The sequence below is a fragment of the Engystomops pustulosus genome, chromosome 6, assembly GCF_040894005.1.
Source record: "Engystomops pustulosus chromosome 6, aEngPut4.maternal, whole genome shotgun sequence".
Taxonomy (NCBI): Eukaryota; Metazoa; Chordata; class Amphibia; order Anura; family Leptodactylidae; genus Engystomops; species Engystomops pustulosus.
Genome location: NC_092416.1, coordinates 74,054,256 through 74,071,419, shown reverse-complemented (window position 1 = coordinate 74,071,419; position 17,164 = coordinate 74,054,256). Strand labels below are relative to the sequence as shown.

The following is a 17,164-nucleotide window of genomic DNA, read 5'->3' as shown; positions in this document are numbered from 1 at the left end:
AATCAGTTGGGTTGTCCGTCGGCCACCCCCTCCCCCCCCATTTGTGTAATTTGCAAGTCGGTGCGATTGCACCAAAATCCGTTTGCGTGCACCAAAAACCCCACTTAAACGCGGCACAAATCGGAAATTGTCGGGAAACCCGACGAAAATGGGCCGTGCGGACCCATAGTAAATGTGAGCCACTGGGTTGATCCAGGTGAAAAATGCAGAAACAAACTATTACACTTTAATTCATCAAAAGACAAAAACATGGCATGTACAACAAGTAAAGTTGTTGACACATATTGGACAGAACACTATCCTTAATCGTAACATTGAGTGTTTTTAGGTCCAGTTCCTAATTTAATAGGTGAAAGACATGAAATGTTCAAAAAATGCGATTCACCAGTTCTCTTTCACCTGTGAAATTAAGAAATTGCACCTAAAGCCACATCAAAACTGATTATGATGCAGTTGAGATGCAGTTTTAACTGCACCGTTTGAATGCGCCCTATCAATATCAATTTTCTTTAAAATGGGATGTGTCTTATTTAACTGTGGGTGTGTATTAGATATAAAGCTGTCTTACTTACAGGATAACAGGGGCTTTCTCCATTTATGATAAATTGACTTTCCGGTGAGCCGATTGTGTATGAAGGAGTAAGGAGGAATAGCTGGGGGCCTGAAATTTTGTACAACCTATTACATGTGTGCTTTAAAAGGCCTTGTGCACTGGGTGTGGATACTGGTGCTCCTCGGGCTGTGTATAGGGTGCGCAGTGAAGCACAGTATACGCATTGGTGGGAATTTATTATCTGGTGTTTCTCATAGATTAATGTGGCGCACAGACATAGTACTTGCGTACACTAATTCTATTATAAGTACGCCAAAAAATATAATGGATGAGGCGGAAGTTGCAGATTGTCGTTATTTCAATATGGTCAGTAAGCCATATAAATTTCCCCTGCTGCCACTGGTGCATACAACCCATCTTGCAAGACCCATGCCAACTTTACACCAGTTTTTTTCGCCAAGGTGACAACAGGTAGAGGTGAGCAAAATATGTGTGAGACCCTAAGCCCCAGCAGTAAAAATCATGGGGGCAGTTACGTAATCCCAAAGTGTTTGCCAGGTTTCCTTTAAGCACCCTACAAAATCTGTATACTGAAATATGGTGGTTTGTCCCTTAGCTTCTCTAGTTCTCCACTAGTTAGACAGTTAAGTGCTGCATATGTAACTTGGTAGATTTGCTGTTCAGGAGTTTGGAGAAGTTGTTTGACAAACTAACGAACGCTTCTCAATACCAGATAAAACAATGTATCTCTGTGATAAGATTTTTCAAAAATCCATGGAAGGGGTTGAATTAACTAGAAAATTTAGACGGAGGTGAATACCTTTTAACCATTGAAACAGATTGTTTTTATTTTGTGATTTGTGATTTATTGTTTTGTCATGTAATAAATTTACATTAATGCACCATGTTCACATTCAGAAATAATCAGAAGCAGAAAAAAAAAAGATGGGGGGGTTGACTTTCCATGCAAAACATATGCTTTTTAGTCACTATTCCTGTTATCTTGGCTATTTCCTGCATGTTTGTTGCCGTGGCGACATGTTCGTTGAGGATGGGCTGTTTACTAGGCCTCTGCTACATACAGCAGGCATGTGTTGTCAATTTCCAAAATAAAAAAAAATTTCTTGCGATTTTTTTTTTTACAGAACAAACGAAGACAAGAACCTTCCCTTCCGCCCTCGTCCTCTCTGTGTCTTCGTTTCAAAGCGATTTCTGGCTCTCATTCTCTCTTCAGAGAAAGTTTCCTTGGCTGCTAAGCAAGAGTCACTGGGCAGAAAGCCACAGTGGAGGGGCTGAGCTCTGTAGGAAGAGATGACTGAAGTATCTGCTGCCTGAGAAGAGTGTTAGTCGGACCAAGCTGCGACACAAGACGTTTCAGGGCAACGAGGAGGTAAGTTCTGTTACAGTAAAGAGTGTCCGCTAATTAACCATTTCCATAGTCCTCGTATGACATGGGTCATCAAAAATCGATAACTGGTTTTACCCACAGGTTTGCTGAGATAGTTAATAGGTTAATCTGCAGTTCTATGGGAATCCAAAAATGAGGCATTGTGATATCACCTTGCACTGTGCCACCTAACTCAGCGCTGCTACCTCTGACAGTTACTTCTGTAAGACACCCTGCTACTCTTCTGTATGACATGCTATACTCTACTATTAGCACTCTTTTTCAAATGGCAAACTCTTCACTTCTATTGTCTGTGCCAACTCTGCTAAAACTCATCTTTGATATGACAACAAATTCAGTCCAGATAACTGGTTCACATTTCTGCGACAACATTGAAAATTTCAGAACCAATTGATTCAGACGAGTCATCAGCCAAATAGCAAAAGATTTGACAGGTTGTAAGAAATGAGAACGAACCTTAGTGAATATACTTAGATACACAGTCAGTACACTCTGCAGTTTGAACTAAATGCAAGGTATAGCACAGCTAAGTTTGTAATTTATCACAAATTATGGTGATATGTATTTGTGTTATATGTGTTGTACCGTAGTATTGCGGGCAACTCGAAAATGTAACTTCAGCTCTTTCAATCAAAATCGTTAATTAAGATTAGGCTACATACAGTGTATCATTGTAGAGAAACTATAGCATTACAATGGCGCAAATCTAATTGGATCTTCTCGAATGATGCTTGACTGTTGACTAGCACTGTAAGAGTTAATTGTGGCCACGCTCAGACACAGTTTCCAAGTCTCGCAGGCCGGAGTGTATGTTTACGGAGATCGCTTGGATTTCAGCCTTTGACTGTTAACCACAAAATTGCTTTATTTGTTTCCTTTAACAGTTTTAAAGTAAATTCACATTATATCGGGAAGATCCTGTGTTCACAGCGCCAGATGTGAGCACAGCAGCGGCACAGGCTAAACACACACATGGCACTCACTGAAAAATAAATGTTGTGTCTGCACTGAGGCTAAAAACTACATTCTAGTAAATGGAAGCAAATAGAATGATGATGTCCAGTACCACTGGCTGAAAAGTTCACCTTTCTTTTCTGTTGTCCTTAGCAAGGGACGATTATCCATTGAGGAGTTGAGTGACGTCCTCTATAGCAGATACAATGTCAAATATTTTCCAAAAAATAAAAACATTTGGATAGCTTTTTGATATCATTAGTTGTCACGTTTGATGCAGACTAGACCAATATGGGGCTCAATGCTGCTATTGCTAATGTGTTGTGCCCTACCAGGAAAGTTAAGGCTAATGAAAAGATTAACACAGTAGATGTAGATGACTTGTGTAGAATAACATACAAGAGGGAATGATTGATTTACAAATAAAATCCATAAGAATATAAATTACAACAATAATAGTAATAACTATTATGTGGTATTTAATGCAACTTCTCCTGAATAATCAAGCATCTTTGTCTTTTTAATGTCAACTGTGTGATATTAGTTTTTGTTCTTTTTCCATATTATTGCCTCCTCTTCCTCTCCTCATTGTCTGTTTGTGTGATTGTAGAGTAAGACTCACCACATTGGCAGCTTCTGTTAAAATATATCCAAACAACATGATGGGGGCAATGTTGCTCCCATCACTGTTCCGTTTAAATTAAAAGTAAACTGAATCCTTATACAGAAAAAGATAGAAAATAACTCCCCATAACTCTCAAACATAATCTTGAATTGAATATTATATTTAGTTTGTGTATATAACCATATTTCTTCTATGGACCCGTTTAACAGGGATATAGACGGCAGAATCAATTTGTCAGGTTTGAAATTTTAGATGAATCAAAGGAATTATGAAGATTCAATGGTAAAGATATTGTTGTCAACATGTAAATAGTTATTCTATTTTAATGCATCTGTTAATCTCCACCTCTATCTCTTTCTCATATGCTGAGTACAGAAATGTTCCCTAAAATGATCCCTCAATGTGACAGGCTTCAAGTTTCTGTTACATTGTGACAGTACTGATGTTTATGATTTGGGACAGGCGCATTTGGTGCATTACTACGTTCTATATTAATCACTGGGATTGGAGATTTTCCTACTAATATTTCACTGTGTCCTTTAAAGAATTGGTGGCTTAAGTCCTACATCCTGTTCACACAATCATGCTGGAGCTGTCAGTTGCATACTTGATATAACTGGCATCCTACTGTTCCAATCTCTTTATGAGACTTACCGTACTAGGGTTTGTTATACAGTTTCAGAATATCTAAAATGACTCTAAAATTATTTTACCACCTCTTTTAGACAAAAATCTGCATTTTATTTCATTAGTGAACAGCACAGCTAAAAAGTCCCAAAGTAGACCTCAGTTATTTTGGATACATAAAATATAAGATAGAATGGTACATCTAAACATATTGGATAGATAGATCATACAAGAGCTGCCAATCATGTTCTGTACCAGTGGTCTGTACAGATTATGTAGTGTTGTTACATCTTTTATAATACTTTATATGTACTTTGTGGCTCTTTCACATACACATTAAAGCTTTGTGCAGAGTTATGGTCTATATGACCTGCAAACTGTAATTCAGTGCCTCTGTTCCCTTCTCTTGTTACAGTCAGTAGTATGTTGCCATGGGTTAACCCTTCATCATATAGAAATAAGTTATACATTACACAACATATAAAGCAGTAATTGGGCAGAAAAGCAGTGCACTCTGCAGCAGTTATCCTGAGCCTGGGAGACATTAACATCCATCATTTCCTGCGTTTTCCTCCCTTTACATAGATATTTTCTGCTGATTAGGTCACTGGTTTTGCTAAACAAATTCCCATGCTTTGATAATTATTTCTCTGGAGAATGTACCAGAATCCACTGTCCAATGTTCCTTATAGGTAAAAAAAAGGAGATCATTTACCCCTAAAAGATGGAAAAACATAAACTGTTCTGTGCAATTGGTGGTGGTTGGTTGAGCAGCTGTTTTCTTTTACCTGTTTCTGGGAAAGTTGGGTGACCCACAACTTTTAAAGGGACTTTGTCATCTGATTTTACCCTATTAAACTACTACCACCCTCATCTATAGTATGAAATATAATTTCTAGAATTATGTGGAATCCCACCGTTTGTAAAATCCCTTCCAAAGTTATGCCAATGAGCTGAGAAGAGTCATGTATTGCCTGAGATTAGTCACCTTTAGAGACTTATGAATTCAAACACCTCTATATTTGATTGTATCGTACCTAGAAACATGTTTATATGTCTATTTGTTATATTCAAAATAATAATCTCATCTTTCTGATTGCTTGTAGCTCTGTGAGCTATAAAACCATAGATACAGTTCATTGGTTGTTTGGTGGTTGATTCCATATGAACAATCCCATATATAATAAATTTAATCATATATTTCTACTTGTCAAAATTGTAGTAAAATAACTCCTAATTTGTGTTTACTTGTTAAGGAAATCGGCCTTTAATAGCAAAGAAAGTGTATCTCACAGCAGGACAAGTGTTTCTGGACTATTCTCTAATTTCTTGCAGACTTAGCTGCTGTGACTCACTGTTCCTGCTCTCTTCTTCATAGATCTTCTATGTACTCTGAATTAAGCAAGAGCAAAGGGGGAAATTAATCATACACTGACGACGTCGATATATGATAGCGACCACGCCCCCTATGTCTCGCTCACATGGTGAGGAGGTGGCATAGTCGCTATTAGAATCGCAAATTCTTGCAATGAGACAATAACTGGCATAGATGTGTTGATAAATCTCCCCCAAAGCAACTGGACAAGGAAGCATTTTCTCTGATAAAATATTGTACAGTTTTTTGTTGTCACATATACCATTAATTTATCCAAAAGATGTTGTAACATATAAATCGTCACCCGCTTAGGATGGCCCACATTACCAAATGATGATATAGAGCAGTGGTGGTGAACCTATGGCACGGGTACCAGAGGTGGCACTCAGAGCCCTTTTTCTGGGCACTCCGGCCATTGCACCAGGAAAGAGTTCACGAAACAGGACCAAATCCACCAAATCTTCCTGCAGTCCCATCCAACTTAAGAGATGCTGCTCTCAGCACTATTTTAAAGCGACACTTCATTGACTGTTTGGAACTGAGGGAAAAATGAAAAGGTTTTGACAGAAGATCTTTGGAGGTCCTCCTGCTGAAGTGAAGCTACAATGACAGTCTGAATTTGCCCTCCTTCTTTCAACTGTATTGGTGGCCTTGGGCGGCCGATACAATTAAAAGATGGGGAAGAACAGGTAACAATAAGCTACTGCTTAAAATGCCATGTTGCCACTTAACGGTAAATAAGTGGATTTTGGTTGGTGTTTGGGCACTCGGCCTCTAAAAGGTTTGCCATCCCTGATATAGACTTATCAGAGATGAAAGAATGATTTTTCATATGAAAACTTTATCTTAGCACTTATGATGCTAAAATGATATAACTGGCAAAAACATGATGGCATGGATCATGCAATTATCTCACAGGTAATAACCTTGTAGATCATGATGTCACAGAGATGATTATCACCATGATGTCATGGATGGGTGGGAGACTATACAGCATGTGAACTCTATGGGCGCTGGAGAATTTAGAATTTGACAACTCATGGTAATATATTGTATTTACAGTGGGAAAGTTTACATTTTTCACTCTTTGATTCATTGCAACCCATTGGATCATTAATGTAAACTCTGCACCCCATCATGACAGAACAAAAAACAGAAGTGTAGATATTTTTGATTTTTGTTATTATAGCTGTGTGCTTAGAGTCATTTTCTTGTTGTAAGGTAAACCTTCGGCCTAGTCTGAGGTCCAGAGCACTCTGGAAGAGGTTTTCATCCAGGATATCTCTGTTCTTGACTATATTCATCTTTCCTACAATTGCAAACAGTCGTCCTGTCCCTGCAGCTAAAAAAAAACCCATATCATGATGCTACCACCACCATGTTTCACTGTTGGGATTGTATTTGGTAGGTGATGAGTAGTGCTGGGTTTTCTCCACACATATTGCTTAGAATTCACACCAAAAGTTAAATCTTCATCCCATCAGACCAGAGAATCTTATTTCTCATTGTCCTTGAGTCCTTCAAATGTTTTTTTTGCAAACTTTATGTAGGCTTGATCATCATATCTGTGACTTGACACAATTCTGTCTCTGAGCTCCTTGGGCAGTTCCTAAGACCCCATGATTCTCGTGTACTCTGACATGCACTGTGAGCTATGTGACAGGTCTCCAAAGAAGGACTAGAACCAATCTTAAGGAGGATCAGATGTAAATGAACAGCATGTGTGATAAATATGAGTGTCACAGAAAAGGATCTGAATACTAATACCATGTGATATTTCAGTTTTTCTTGATTAATGCGTTAGCAAAAATAAGTACATTTCTGTATCTTTTTCTGTCAGGATGGGGTTCACACTAATGAGCAAAAGAACTTGTTTGTTCTTACAAATTGGCTACAATGAAACAAAGAGTGAAAATTTAAAGGAGTCTGAATACTTCTCATACCCATTGTAGGTGATATTGTTTTTGTCAGGGGCATGAAATAATAATAGGTATCTTTGATATGGGATTCCTATCTGAAGTGTCTGATGACTGGAATGTAACAAAAGTTAGGAAGTGTAGAGCTTTGCTGGAGTATTGAGGATTGTTGACATCTGTAAGTGTTTTAGCCACAGCAGTGCATTTCTTGTTTTCTTTGCAGCAATGATATCAGGTATGGAACTTAAGTCTTATTAATATAAATGTTCTGTAAATAAAGATGTCAGGAAGATTGTAAAATTTTTATGAATGAGCCATGGAGAGAATTAAAATTCACAATAATTACACATGTCCTAAAAATTCGGTTTCACCTTTCTTTATCTCTTTCTGAGAAACATAAATGAAAACTAACTGCCAAAACTGCTTATAAGAGGATCCAAACTTTTTTTTACATCTTCAGAATGTACCTGGTTATACAGGTGTACATCCCAAACTCCATCATCTGTCTATAAGTTTAATTGTTGCAACTCAAAATAAACTAAATGAATAGAAAGATACAACTAGATGTTGTTTTAAGAACCTGACAGATAATACAGTATTTAATAGAGATGTTTTCACCTTAGGGATGAATAAATGTAAGCAGCACAATGTAATATTAGAGTGGGCAGGGATGAAACAGTCTGTAGTCGTTCAGATCACCAGAATGATGGCTGCAAGAGAGGAGAGAAGGGAGGAGAGAAGTAGCTGATCTATCCGGTCATAGGATGATGTTACAGAACATTAGGGGCCATGATGTGGGCACAAAATATATCATAACATTGGCTGTTATTTCACTGGGTCAGTTTTGACACCCAACTCTGTACTACTGCTTTGGCTCCCTTGGTACCTGCAATGTAAAACTATGTAGTATCAGATACAAGTAAAATTGAGTTGACCTAATTTGTACTAAGTTGATCCAGTGCCATGGAAACAGTTCTTGGTACCATGTACTTCTCAACGCCTTTTTTTTGCAGTAAAGATGCTCTAAAAGTAGTGAAAGCCAAATATAGGCATAACTAGTAGCACAGAATGAAAAAGAGTGCAGCTATAATGGCAGTGGTCACAGAATTAGGCTACTTTCACACAAATGTGTACTATGCCCGGCCAAGGTCCCAGGAGCAGCAGCACCGAGTATTCTAGATGAAGAATGTGCCTATCTTTTAGAAGGTCAGAGACTGAATTTTATGAATAATACATTATGAAAAAGTATGGAACAGATAGAAGGTACAATAACAATAGTATGTTACAATAGACAAAAATTAGTCTGGGAGCTGTAGACATAAAATGGTTATTTAGGGTATATTATGTAAAAGAAAACAAGGAAAAAACATTACATTTCTTCAGTGCATAGTTATTTTTAACCAAGACTATTTGTATTTTGGTTTCTCTTTTTCCTTTTTTTAGAAAACTGCGGTAAAACAGTATTAGCTTTGAAACTGTTTATACCCTAAAAATAGGGTATGACCTATGACCGGCATTCCATAGGAAACACAAAGCTGATTGGCTCGTATAAGGAAACTGCCAATATAATTAGCACAAAGAAAAACTTTAAAACTGATTTGTGAACTTCCTTTGAATAGGGACATCAGCATAGGGTATGTTGGGAGTGTAGAGCTAACACAGGCTGGTGGCTTCTATCATCCTAAGGGAGGAATAGTTAAACATCCTTGGTGTGAGATAGTACCCACTGCCAAGCGAAACCCAGGCATGTTTACAGTAACCGTGTGAGGCTTCAGCCTATAAAAGGCAATGTGGACCTGTGCTGTGTGATGGGAATGTAAACGTTTGGGAGATTATTACGTCTATCATATACATTGAGGAACTGAACAGACCCCGAATCAAGAAACAAACCTGTCCTGAGTGTTAAAGCACAGGATGATGATATACTACTCTAATCCCCAAATCTGTTTGGATCCAGCAATTCTTTCGTAGTTTTTTTTTTAGGAAAACATAGGGAGCTATGGTGCCCTACGATCTAATTTTTGGGTTTGGTAAAGTGTGTCACAATGTTACACTCATCACCATCACTATCTTTAGAGCTGTGTTCATATTTTGCATTTTATGTAGTTGTACATGCATTAAGACTAAACCATGGTATAAGCCATTTATTTGTCTAGACAGATGGTAAAACTGCTGCAAAACCACAGCAAGAAAACATTGCCTAAAACTAGGAGGAAAAATGGAAAAACATAAGGATGTGGAGAGTCCAAATTATGATGGTTAGACTATAAGGTCCATAAAAACAGCAGGTCTTGTGGGGCCTTCTCAGTTTGTTGTAAGTGGGGCCCAGTAAAATTGGTGCAGGCAAAGACAACAGGTCAACCAACAACATGGCCATTGGTACCCAAGTTCTACAGATGGATATGGGGAGCTAGCCCATCTGCTCCCATTCCAGAAGAAGGCACAAATTGCAAAAAAAAAAGGTTAATGCTGATACATTAAAGACAAAGGTATTTCCCAATGGCAGCAAACTCTCTACACAGGATAATTTGCCCCTTCACCACTGCAAAAATTATTCAAGTAAAGGATAAAGAACAAGACATAGAGTTCAAGAGTTCAAGTAGGTTTAAAGGAAACCTACCATTTCAAATGGTCGGTGTAAGCTGTAAACACCGAGCACCAGCTCAGGTGCCGGTGCTTAGTTTCGTTAGTGTTATAAACCGTGGTATTGCGGTTTTAACACTTTTTAAACTTTATAGCAGAAGCTGCTTCGGCGCTGCACGCGACCGTGCGCGCGCAACGCCTGCGGCATTTCCTATGTAGGCGCACGCACGATCGTGCGCACGCAGCGCCGAAGCAGTTTCTGCTATAAAGTTTAAAAAGTGTTAAAACCGCGATACCGCGGTTTATAACACTAACAAAACTAAGCACCGGCACCAGCTCACCCTGAGCTGGTGCTCGGTGTTTACAGCTTACACCGACCATTTGAAATGGTAGGTTTCCTTTAAATCTAACTGTGCATATTGGGGGATGTGCTGGAAATACAAGAGTCATCCATGAAGACCCCAATTTGCAACTGCATAACCTCAAGAACCTGTTGCTCATGTCCAGGTCCCAGATACAATTATATATCTTGCAATACTAGCAGAGCCTTGCCCTAAGAGTTTTTGTACCTAGCCACTTGTCAATTGCCACCTATACTGTAAGTGCTTTGATGATTTATATAGGGGACATTTCTTACTAGCACAAAATGTCCACTGGAACTTGTGTTTGCTGGGTGTCTAGAAATCCAGCTCCACAATGAGAAGAGTGTTGTGCTTTGGTTATCCACTACTACAGATGATCTCCCTGAATGGTGGAGAGGAGTTTTAGCAAATTAATAGGTCTTGGACATCCTTAACACAGTAGCTCTTATTTTAAAAATGTCAAAAGAAGCCAATGGTAACTTCACAAAAGACCCTTAGATTACCCTTGTATCAGCTGGAGCTTCCGCCCTAATAAGGGCAACAACAGTACCTTTGGAACCTTAGTCTATACTTGAATGTGTTTCAACATATTTTCTTTTATGTAATGAAAATTTAGATGCATAGCTGTTACACCTCCTTTTCAAAAAATAGGCATGTTGGAGTAAGGCAAATCTGGAGGGAACATTTACTATAATTTACTAAATTGTACAACAGCTAACTGTGCTGTATGACCTAACTGACCTAGATATGAGAATCTGGCACAGAAGATGGCATGAGTAAGCCAGGGTATTTCCAATATGTAGTGGTTAGTACCTACTAGACATAGTGGTCATATGAGGAACCTATATGAGTAATTCCTGCATATTCTCCTAGTATGGTAAAGAAATATAACTGAAAGACTTTTATTATATCTTTCAGATAAATAAGCAGATGGAGAACTGTGACATGGCAAAACCTGGAAAGAGAGGAGTGGCCCTGGTCTAGTGAGTACTCCAGGTATTGATAGACATTGATTTTGTACATTATAACATTTCTTTACTGCACCAGTAATAAAAACTGGGTTTTCTGACAGTTTTAGCAAAATGTATACGGACAGTCCCAGACCTAAGAACACTTAACTTACAGACAACTCCTAGTTACAGACAGCTCTTTCTGCCCACTTAAACTTCTGATGATGCTGGTAATTTACTGATCTTTGGCCCCAGGCTGCAATGATCATCTGTAAGGCTGTCTGCAAATGTTGCAGATTGTCATGCAAAAATCTGTAAGAAAATCCACATCCAACACACACAGATTTTATTTGCATTTTTCATGCTGATTTTTCTGCATGCACTTTTTTATCTATTTTGTTTCACAGGAGGCCACAATATGAGGGAGGATGGAAAACAGGAAGCCACAATTTGAGGGAAGATGGAGGAGAGGAGGCCACAATTTGAGGGAGGATGGAGGAGAGAAGGCCACAGTATGAGGGAGGATGGAGGACAGGAGGCCACAATATGAGGGAGGATGGAGGACAGGAGGCCACAATATGAGGGAGGATGGAGGGCAGGAGGCCACAATTAGAGGGAGGATGGAGGACAGAAGGCCACAATATGAGGGAGGATGGAGGACAGAAGGCCACAATATGAGGGAGGATGGAGGACAGGAGGCCACAATTTGAGGGAGGATGGAGGGCAGGAGGCCACAATATGAGGGAGGATGGAGGAGACCACAATATGAAGGAGGATGAAGTACTGGAGGCCACAATATGAATGAGGATGGAGGACAGGAAGCCACAATATGAGAAATGATGGAGGACAGGAGGCCACAATATGAGGAGGAGAGGGGGGGGAGCAATACAAAAATCTAGGGCATTATAATTATGTGGATATAGGTAAAAGTTGGGGAACAAAAGTAAAAGGAGGATAAAATTAAAGAGGGTTGCTGAGTTGCATTAGAGGTATTATATTGGTCCACAGGGGGGTTGGCCACAGGAAGTGGGCATTATACTATGTGGGGGCCATTAAGGTCGATATTATACTATGTTTGGGGCAAGAGATGTGAAAAAGGGCATGGTTATGGAAAGAATGGAGGGACTATTTGTCCCTCTTTCTCTCGCCAAAAAGTTGGGAGGTATGCTTCAGAAGCTGCAGGAGGACCAAAAATAAAATGCTTTTACTAATCATCAGAACACAGTTGTTACTGAACCCTATTTGGTGTATGCAAAATCTGCAGAGCATTGCTACGTTTTGTATGTCTACAGAACCTTCTCACATCCTGAAGTATGTGACACCTGAAGAGCATGGCAAAGTCTTAATAGATATCTGCAGTACATTCTGCCTTTCTAACCTGAGCAGCATATGAAAAACGCCACAGTTTTACTCAGTTTGTTTGACATGTTAATGGATGCAGAGCATTGCCATATCCTGACTCTAGATTCCTCTGCTTCTGCGATGCTCTGCGACTCCAATCACCGCTGGCATGACTTATTCTAATGGCTGCCTGAGCACATAGCAAAAAAATGAGACAAAGTAATGCAGCGCCTGTTTTAATTAATTGAGCAGCTGGAGAAGAGAGGCTTTATGAGACCCATGTTCCTCCTAAAATCTCCAGCTGTACAATACTTTCCACATTAAACACCATTTCTTAACCACTTTCCTTAAAACAATTTTGGGCATTCATCTATAATTAACTTTCCAGTAACAGCAAAGGAATTTAAGATATTGGATGATAGGATATGAGACTGGATAATGCCGACCAAGGTGCAAAGGTAAAATAAATATTATCCCCTAGCCAAGATAATGAAGTAACCCCTAAAGGAGTATGAGAAAACTAATGGTGTCTTATGAGTATTTGCTCAAGAACAAAAACTTCACCTGCAACTATAAGTCATCCGCTTCTGATAAGTTTATAAAAATTCTATCGCTATTTCTCAGTATCCGTTTCTTGAAAAGCTAGGTGACAGCAAATAGTTCACACTATATCTGAGGGGTACAGTTATTACCCTAATGGTAGTAGTGGTGTTGTCTATGGTCTGAAGAAAATCTACCATTTGATTTCATGCATTATGGACCAAACATACCTTGAGACTGCTGTTGCTACACTGATGCAGAAGTATATCTTGTGTAATCTCTGAGCTGAGTGGTGTTGTTGGAAAACAATGATAACCTTATGGTAATGAGGCTCTGGCCCTCCATTGCCTGGCTCCAGGACTTTTCCTCTCACATTAGTTATGCACTGCACCAGAGAATGATGTAATCACTGTGTTATGGCAGAAGTAATCAACCTCTGCACCATCCCCCACAGCTGCTGTGTATAAGTAATCTAGCTCAGGTTGATTAGTCCTGTCTGGACTGTCTAGAAAGCTCTGTGTAATGTGTTTATCAATGGCAGGTTGAAGAGATCCAGCTTTCCCAAGGTCCTGAATGTTATAATTGTTTTTTCAGCAAAACCACTCAGGACAGGGATTAAACAAGATAAGCGCCTGCAGTGTATCTACAGCATTCTCAAGGTAATGCATGTTGCATGAAAACAATGGTAGATTTCCTTTAAATGTAACATTTATAGTCAGGGCTATCAGTGTTTATCAGTTCACCAATCCTCCTTAAAGTGATTTTCTGATTTCGTCAGAAAACCCCCAGGGATCCAGATCAGAGGGAAGACAAAAACTTAAATGTAATTATCCTGCTTTGGCACCTCATTCCATGGCTAAATTTTTACATTGAAGGTTGAACGACACGTGTCAGCAGTCATGTGAACACTGCGACCAATGGATGATCTCTACTGTTATTGGGAGCAGCAACAATGACATCACTGCTGAACATTACCATTTTACCTCCTGCATCATCTGAGGCCCCTGATTGGCCACAGTGGTCACGTGACTTCTGGCTCTTCAGTGTAAACACAGAACTGACCCAATCTCTAGGGGCTTATCTTTAAAGAAGAAACCCTTAAAGACAGACTTTGCTTTATGTCCAGGTCTTCTTTAGCGTTTTCTCACAAAGAACGTATGTGCTTTTTATCCACATTAAAAGATTGTTTCATCCAGTTTACCATAATTTGTACAGGCCCAGCATTAGTCTGCTGCAGCCGTACAGTTCCACCAGTGGTGGCGAACCTATGGCACGGGTGCCAGAGGTGGCACTTGGAGCCCTTTCTGTGGGCACTCAGGCCATCACTGCAGGACAGAGTTCACCAAACAGGACCAAATCCACCAAAACTTAAGAGTTGCTGCTCTCATTGCTATTTTAAAGTGACACTTCATTGGCTCTTTGGAACTGCTGAAAAAATGAGAAGGTGTTGACAGAAGTGCATTATCTTTGGAGGTCCTCCTGCTAGACCCACCATTCTTCCTGTACAGAGAGACCCTGGAGAGAAGCCATCTGTCCTCTTTCTTTCAACTGTATTGGTAGAGTTAGGCGGCTGATACAATTGAATGGTGTAGAAGAACAGGTAGCAATAAGTAACTGCTTAAAATGCCATGTTGGCACTTCACGGTAAATAAGTGGATTATGGTTGTAGTTTGGGCACTACAAGTGGATTATGGTTGTAGACTCTATCATTGCTGTGAGCACATGCATTGTAGAAATATCTAGGACTGCTTCCTCCCTGGATGATGTAGGTTCTGGATAAAGTGACTGTAACACTGAACAGACAATGCTAAAATGCTGTACAATAGTGGATCATAAAATGGTGGGCGGTAATCCGGGCCCTAGCTTTTTAGGGGGCCCATGGCCGCCCAAACCACCCACCAAATTTTATACTAAGGAGCAGTGGCGTAACTAGAGTCCACTGGGGCGTGGAGCAAAATTTCTAACGCAACTCCCCATCAGGTTCTATCAGAATTGTGAACATTCTAGAAAGTTTCCTGGCATGACACTCCAGTATCCTACTGTCCGCCATTGAACGCCTAATTTGTGACATTGTGACATGCTTACAACAGACTGTGTACGCCTTAGGCCATCTGCATATACGCTTGAGAATGGGCCCTGTATGTGGTCTGATCCTATGGGATCAGTGTAGCAGACGGAAGCCCTTGCATTAAACAGATATATAATGCAAGGACGTCCTCTCTGCTGTTTATCATTTATCACTTTTTCTACCCTATACCACCTCCATGCTAACCTGGCACATATTATAGCGCAATTGTAAGCCAAGAAGGACTTGGAATATAATATATCTGGTGCAATGAACTTCAAGACCCGGTACATGTTAATGTGGCTTAATAATGTGCATGAATACATGAGAAACACACAGGCAATACATGACACACTAATTCTGCACACAATACATATGACCCACTAATTCTGCACACACACAATACATATGATACACTAATACTGCCCACACACAATACATATGACACACTAATGCTGCACACACACAATACATATGACACACTAATGCTGCACACACACAATACATATGACACACTGATACTGTACACACATCCAACACACATTATACACTTACAGTGCACCCAATAAACTCACTACTTGTAGAGGCAAAAGTCTTCACAAAAAATTCAAACTCCCCCAGGACATCAGTGAAGGGGTCTGGGCATCATAAAGGGATCCTGGCAAACATGTGAGCTAGGAACCCCTCACCCTTCCTCACTGCCTCGACTTCAGAGGTAGAGAGCTGGAGCAGCGTGTCTCTCTTCTCTGTCCTGCGCCACCCGTCTTGTGCTTAAAGGTGAGCAAAAGTTTCCCATCCCCCTTAGGTCGGTGCTTCAACCAGAAGCAGACTGACGGCAGGCCTGTGGTTCTCAGAGTCTAAAACGCATGTGCCCTATGTGCTATCATATTCCAGTAGCGGCACAAAGCACATGCTCTTATATTGAACTCTTATAAGGACCCGGTCGCAGTTGCACCCCTTGTACCAACGATTTCTACACCCATGCTCACAAGTATCTTCACCCATGAAATCCTCATACATCTATTCCTGACCTCAATACACATGTACCCAAGAGCAATTTCAGAACCTTTGAAGGTCCTCCAAAGGTCCTGAAACAGCAGATAGAAAGCAGATAGAAGGGACACATCCTGCCTTCCCCAAGAAGCTTGATTCTAGTACCAGATGTAGGAAGTGAATTCCAGACTTGTAGGGGCTATTATATTCATACAGCCCATGGCAGTATCAATCCGACCCTGGCGCCCTATGAGGAGGGCCATAAAGGCACAACATATTCCCTTTAAATCAACACACGTTGTACAAAACCTTGGGAATCTATATAGAAAATAAACAGCAACTATCACAACATGACCTCATTGATGTTAGTAACACAGAATGTGGCCATCTAACCACTCCCATAGTAAAAATAAAATACTATATAATAAAAGCAAGAATCTCATGTAAAATACTAGAAATTATATACAAGTTATTAGGAATATTTCTAGACTCTGCTCTGTCAGAATTATACTGAATAATAGGATAATTTAATGTGTAGCTTTATCATTTGCATTCACTTTTTTAGGATAAGACATGTGTTTTTTGGGTTAGAAATAATCAAAATTCTGATCTCCAGGGAGGAAGCTGGCAGGCTTCAATCGCCTAATACCTTCCTGAGGTTTCACTGTGTGACCACAACATGGTTACTGCCAATAAAGGAAAATCATTACCAGTGAAGGTATATAAATATCAGAATTCCACAATTTTTTCTGCAACACTACTTTCAGAGTATAAATGTTCTATCACCCCTAGTGTCAATGCATATAGCTACATATATCAGTGTGATACTGTCCTGTACCTAAGGCTACATTCACACGAACGTATGGGGGACG

At 39.8% G+C, this 17,164-nt stretch overlaps 1 protein-coding gene across 3 annotated transcripts in view; it reads left to right on the top strand.

The window, feature by feature from the left end:
* The first annotated feature begins 1,717 nt into the window (after window positions 1-1,717).
* The window catches only part of CDON (cell adhesion associated, oncogene regulated), an 83,471-nt gene continuing 68,024 nt past the window's right edge, over window positions 1,718-17,164 (top strand). The window contains exons 1-3 of one of the 3 annotated variants that reach the window (XM_072156571.1): window positions 1,718-1,943; window positions 11,322-11,399; window positions 13,829-13,893. The gene's annotated coding sequence lies outside the window, so the exon portion shown is untranslated. The remainder of the gene's footprint in view (window positions 1,944-11,321; window positions 11,400-13,828; window positions 13,894-17,164) is intronic. The other 2 variants (XM_072156570.1, XM_072156573.1) reach the window with 2 other exon arrangements.